The sequence below is a fragment of the Piliocolobus tephrosceles genome, chromosome 16 (genome assembly GCF_002776525.5).
Source record: "Piliocolobus tephrosceles isolate RC106 chromosome 16, ASM277652v3, whole genome shotgun sequence".
Classification (NCBI taxonomy): domain Eukaryota; kingdom Metazoa; phylum Chordata; class Mammalia; order Primates; family Cercopithecidae; genus Piliocolobus; species Piliocolobus tephrosceles.
The window spans coordinates 15,894,508-15,901,490 of NC_045449.1; positions in this window are offsets into that span (position 1 = coordinate 15,894,508).

Below are 6,983 nucleotides of genomic sequence, written 5' to 3' on the forward strand. Positions count from 1 at the left end.
ACAGGAATGTTACCTGGGACCCTGGGTTGGAACTCTTGGAGAGTTCTGCTGTCCAAGACTTTGCAGATAGGACAGATAAACTCGAATCCCAAACATGTGTCTTTTCCAGTCAAGATCTGTCTATGATCCTTCCGGAGTGGAAAGTGTCCTATGTAATTAACTTGCTACCGAGCTTGATGGGCTCCTCCAGTGATTATCCTGCACCAGGCATTCAGCATTGTTGTCTTGCTAGTAGGTTGGGTGTTCAAAGCATCAATAGTTAGATCAGCATTGGAGAATGGGAGCATATGGACATCCATCTATGCACAGCCTCCATGCCTGCTTCCATGGGTACTCTATCATGCATTGTGCCAGCACTGGAGTAGCTAATGGCAGAGATTGGCTGATGACAACTGGACAAGTCTTTCTGTTTACTTGGTAGTTTCATGCTTCTTCTATAGTGGATCCTCTCTGATGAACATTAACATATAATACAAAGATTGTCACACCCTGCCATGGTTTGAACGTGTCCCCCAAAAAGCATGATGTTGGAAAATTAATCCCCAATATCAACAATGTTGGTAGGTAAGGCCTAATGAGAAGTGATTAGGTTTGAGAGCAGAGTGAATGGATTAATGCCATTATCATGAATGTGGGTTTGTTATCAAAGGGGAAGTTCAGCCCCTTTTACTCCCTCTCTCCCCGTCTTTATGCCTCTGACATGGGATGATGCAGCAAGAAGTCCCTCACAAGATACTGGCTTCTTGATATTGGACTTCCAAGCCTCTAGAACCATGAGTCAATAAAGTTCTGTTCATTATAAATTAGGCACTCTGCAATTTTCAGTTATAGCAGCAAAAACCGACTAAGATACACTTCATGCCCCCTAGTATGGCTCTATCCTCTTGCGTTTTCCCCCAGACCTCTTTGCCTCCAGTCCTTCAATCTTCTAAGTCCCTTGACCAATCATCCAAGCCAGCCATCTTTGTTCATGTGTATCCTTACTTCTGTCCACTTCTCTTTCTACATAAAATAAATGCCCAGGTGTTCACCAGAAGCTCTGTCCAGTGGAAGGATATTCTGTCATCAGTTTCTTTCAAGGCCACTCCTAAATAGGGCTATGATGTAGGAGCAGTCCATTTTCAGCTGGTACCCACATATTGGGCCAACTCATCCATGAACCAAGGTTGGCCTTTTTCTTCCATCATTAGCTAGTTCCCTCACCATCACAGGTGTGCACTGAGGGAAAGTGTCATGTCATAAAAGGCTGGGCCATCTGCCTGTGCAGCTTACTTATGCACTTTGGTCCTGTTTGCGCCCTGTGTTAACCATGTCTTTTATTTTCTGTATTCTGATGCTTTGACATCTGAAGCCTTGCTGACTGTGGAGGGACTGCCCTTACCAGGGTTAGCTGATTCCTGGAGATAATTAGCAATTTGCCTGTGAGTGCAGTTTTCAAATGCAAACCAATCAGTCCAGAGCCTACACCCCCAGCCACCTTCTTTATCTCTGGGCCACTATCCCCCTGCTCTAATCACTCCAGCACCAAAAAAATAAAAAGAATTACTCCTCTCTCCCACTTTTTGTTCCCTCCATCCACACTGCACCTAAGTAACAGACAACTGTGCACAGACCTATGCCCCAGAGAGCACTAAAATTATTCAAACTGGCCAGGCACGGTGACTCACACCTGTAATCCCAATACTTTGGGAGACCGGCCTGTTTGAGACCAGCCTGTTTGAGACCAGCCTGGCCAACATGGTGAAACCCTGTCTCTACTAAAAATATAAAAATTAGCTGGGCATGGTGGTGGGTGCCTGTAATCCCAGCTACTGGGGAGGCTGAGGCAGGAGAATGGCTTGAACCCGGGAGACAGAGGTTGCAGTGAGCCGAGATCGTGCCACTGTATTCCAGCCTGGGTGACAGAGCAAGACTCGGTCTCAAAAAAAAAAAAAAAAAAAAGTCAAACTAGTCAATTCTGAATCCACTTACCATGCCTCATCATTCCTTCTGATGGAAACCACAGTATATGCTCTTGACCACAGTTCCCCACCCTCTGCCTCCTGACCAACCCAGTGCTTCTTCACAGGGATCCCTATAGCATGGAATACCCCCTTCTCTTGGGATCTGTATTACAAACTATCTTTTTAAGGCCAGTCATCTTCTGATCTATTGGACTTACTATACTTAAATAATAGTAACACCTATATTAAAACATGTCCAAACTCACATACACCACTTCCATTCTATTTATGAATTACCGTTAGACTTGCTTGACCTCATGACTTAAATTAAAGCATCTGGTGGAACCTAGCTCATGATAAACAGGTCTGGTCAGGGTTACATGATGTTCCATGGTCAAGTGCTTTACCCGGTGTCATGCCGGGAGCTGATTTTTGAATGGCACATAATTCTCTGCTGAAGATGATGAGACCTATTCTATAATCCAAGGGGTCTATATTGTGATTCACATGGTGGGACTCACCATAAACTCCACATGGTGTCTTTTCCGGCCCAGATACCTCTACTACTATAATGGCTGCTGGGTCATATGGCCCAGGTGGAAGTGCTGCTTGAACTACAGCCTGGACCTGCTGCCTAGCCTTTTCCTGCTCTGTGCCCCACTCAGAGCTGACAGCATTCCATGTCGTGATTCTTGCTCAAATTAAAATGTTCCACCTTAGAAACCCAAAGGTCTTATCCAGATTGTGCTTCCTTCTTAAGAGGTAGGAGTGTGGGCCAGACACGGTAGCTCATGCCTGTAGTCCCAGGACTTTGGGAGTCCGAAGCAGGCGGATCACAAGGTCAGGAGTTTGAGACCATCCTGGCTAACACAGTGAAATTACGTCTCTACTAAAAATACAAAAAATTAGCTAGGCGTGGTGGCACATACCTGTAGTCCCAGCTACTCGGGAGGCTGAGACAGGAGAATCACTTGAACTCGGGAGGTGGAGGTTGCAGTGAGCCAAGATCACACCATTGCACTCCAGCCTGGGTGACAGAGTGAGACTTGGTCTCAAAAAAAAAAAGGAGATAGGAGTGTGAAACAATAATCCACCCTCTATATTGGAGAGCGTTGCTGGCATGCCTCTAAAATGTTACTGCTGTAGCAGGCCCCTGAAATTGTGTAGGATCCATCTCCACCCTCTGTAGTGCTTGTATTTTACCAAGGCCTCCAACTTGCCTGCCATGTCTTGCTGACCTGGCAGATAAACACACTTGCCAGAGCAAAGCCATGTAATTGAGGATGTCTCAGTCTGTTCTAACAAACAATTGGAGAAAATTCTTGTTTGATCTTTTACAATAATCCACTATCATCCTCATAATCCATATGGGTTTGGGAAGGGTCTGACTGTTGAATCAAATGGGGATACAATGAGGACTGCCACCTTGTACCTTTTAGGTCATTAAGAGAGGCATGAATCTCTGCCATTCCCTCTGGAAGTGACACTTTTTGACTTAGGTCTTGGCCAGGAAAGGGGTAGGGAAGTAGTTTCAGAGTATTCCATTTGGCCTTTTTGGTAGCTCTTACCCTATAGGCCAAGGAACTAATTTGGTTGGCCAACAATAAGTACATCCATTCCAGTTATACATTCAAGGTCTTGGGAAATTACCACTGAATAGGGCAATGAATCCTGTGAGTCTGCCATGAGACAGACTTTCATGGACTACGTGGCTCCCACACTCCTCCATTCTAATATAGAGGTCATCATGATGTTGCCTCACATCCCTAAGTATCAACGTCAACTCCATTTTCCTGCCTCAGCCTCCCGAGTAGCTGGGACTACAGGCGCCCACCCCCACACCCGGCTAATTTTTTGTATTTTTAGTAGAGACAGGGTTTCACCATGTTAGGCAGGATGGTCTTGATCTCCTGACCTCGTGATCTGCCTGCCTCAGCCTCTCAAAGTGCTGGGATTACAGGTGTAAGCCACAACGCCCGAACCTTTATCCAGCAGCCTTGAAATTCCCTTTTTCCCCGTGTTCCTGAGTAAATGGCCATAAGTTCCTTTGGGTGGGAGGGGGCTGGGAAAATCATTACCACATATATTCATGGTGGTGAGAGAGGGTCCTGACTTCTGAAGATCTGGCTTCTTCAGTCATGGGTTCTGGGTCTCAAAATGGCAGTGATTATTACATTTTATCAGACTCAGTTTCTTGATTCTCCATCCTTTGTGTCACTTGACTGTACAGACTGATTACTTCCCCTGTTGTATGCCCATATTTCTTGTCTTTAGAGACACCATGTTCTATTAATCTCCTTGAAAGCTCTCTGAAGCACCTCTTCCCTTTTTCCTCTCCCCGTCTTCCACTTTAATCTTATTGCTCATTATGTGAATTGAGCTCACCTTGTTTCTGGAGCCATCCTCAGGGAGCCCCAGTCTTGTAAAAATCCCCTACTGTCAGCCTCAGCCTACAGAGGACAGCTACCACAGAGTTTCTCAATGATGCTGGTGCCTCTCTCTAGCACATTCTTTATCACAGCAGATAATCTTCCAGACTTTCCAATGAAACATAGACAGCTGGTAAGTATTGCAGCCTTACATACTCTACCCTATGCTAGTATGCCCAGTTCCCTGAGCCTTTTAACTTCTTATTTTACCCTTTGTCAAGCAATTCTGACATTTTCTGCTTAACATGAGCCATGTATTTCTCTAATCCCCATCTCCGGGCATCCTTGTCAGAGTGTTTAAATCGTGTATCGCAAGAGTGTGCTTTTTTTCTTTTCTTTTCTTTTTTCTTTTTTTTTAAGACAGAATTTCGCTCTTGTTACCCAGGCTGGAGTGCAACGGTGCGATCTCGGCTCATGCAATCTGCACCTCCCGGGTTCAAGTGATTCTCCTACCTCAGCCTCCTGAGTCGCTGGGATTACAGGTGCCCGCCACTATGCCTGGCTAATTTTTTGTATTTCTAGGAGAGACGAGGTTTCAACATGCTGGCCAGGCTGGCCTCAAACTCCTGACCTCAGTTTAGCCGCCTGCCTCAGTCTCTCAAAGTGCTTGGATTATAGGCATGAGCCACTGTGCCCAGCCAGGAGTGTGCTCCTTTTCAATAAACTCTCTGGTACTCAAATATATGTTCTACCTTCTTGATCCAGCATCCTCAGGGTCCAGTCTCCTACATACTGTCCTGGTTCCTATATATACATATAAACTAGGACCTGTAGTAACTTCAGCGGATGGTTCTTTTCCTCTGTTACCATGCCCAGAATTTCCCCTGTTGGGTTTTTTGGTGACTTAATTCTAGTTATTGGTTTAGTGAATGGGGTAGGGAGAGGAAAAGGTAGGTAGATCCCAAGGCAGAGCCCTAGCTTTAGACTTGGAGGAGTGGGCCACTTTAGCAAGCCCAAGAAATTCAGAGTGACTGGTGTTTGAAGGTGTTTGCATGCATAAATCAAAATGTTCCCATTCCAAATCTCAGAGTTCTACTTCTTTCCCAGCAGGATCCTGACCTTGGCATAGCAAACTTGCTGGGATTTAGAATTCAATCTTAGCTGAAGTTAGGGCCTGATTCTCAGCTGTTTTGCTATACGGCTTCAAGAAGTCTTCTGATGCTCACATTTTCCCTTAAATTTGTCACTAATCACCATCAGCCTTTCATTGTCAATAGCTCCCGGTAATAGTCATTCAATTCCATCATCTCTAGAATTACCACTTCCCCCAACATTATAAAGATCTGAGATATAGCACCCACCAGTGCATTCCCTTCTGTCAATATTCCACCCCAGTTCAACACCACTGACAATTTTAACAATCATATTGCTACAACCTGACATATGCTATCATTACTCTGCCAATCACAAGTCATAGGGCCCTCCCTCATTGTCAGCAAGGTGGCAGGTAACTCAGTTTCAAAACTCCATTTTATGGCTCATTCCTTGAATCCCAGCACTTTGGGAGGCCAAGGTGGGCAGATCACCTGAGGTCAGGAGTTCAAGACCAGCCTGGACAGCATGGCGAAACCCGGTGTCTACTAAAAAATACAAAAATTAGCCGGGTGTGGTGGCGGGTGCCTATAATCCCAGCCACTTGGGAGGCTGAGGCAGGGAGAATTGCTTGAACCCAGGAGGCGAAGGTTGCAGTAAGCCAAGATTGCACCACTACACTCCAGCCTGGGCAACAGAGCAAGACTCCGCCTCAAAAAGAGAAAGATTCCATTTTAGAGTTTGCGTTCTTGGAACGACTGCTGATACCAATTTTAGGGAATCAAATAGATTCTGAGATGGAGAATTATATACAAGGTAATTATTGGGTAGTGTTCTCTAGAAAAATGCCTGCACAGGAGTGATATAAGGAGAATTGGACAGAGTAATAGGTTTAAATGCTGTGTGATTGCAACAGAGGCCTCAGTTGGTCTCACAGGGAACTCTTAAGCCAAGATGGCCCTTTATAGAGGCTGCAAGTTGAAGACAGGGGGCCAGGTCTTGGAGGCCTGCACTGAGCAGTCTTTGGATATGGACTTCCCCCAGGGAGAAGATGTGACTTGTGAGAGGCAGCCCCCTGCAGTTAGGACAACTCCCAAGGAAGTATTTAGCTGTGAGCCATCAGCAGCCACTCACCCAGCAGCTGCTGGGATGGATGCCTCAACCCTGAAGGAGGATCCTGGCAGCACCACAGTGTGCACTACAGGGTGTATTAAATTTCCAGCTTCAGTTGCTGGTTATGTTTTCCTCCCAACATCATGATTTTGAGGCCTTATTGTTAGGGACAGACTGTATATTTATGATAAATATGTCTTTTCCATCAAACACTCTTATTTATTCCCTTGTGATCTTCTCAAATTCTAGCTTATCAGATACTAGAATCATTATGTGTATCAGTCAGGGTTCAACCAGAAAAGTGGAACCAGTAGATATTTAAGATACTTGTGGCAAGGAGTTGGCTTACTCAATTGAGGGGGTGACTAGACGAGTCCAAAGTCCCTAAGAGCACCCCATCAGGAAGGGCAGGCTGGAAGCTGTGGTACACTGATGGAGTTTCTTCTGCATCAGGGAAACCTCAGTT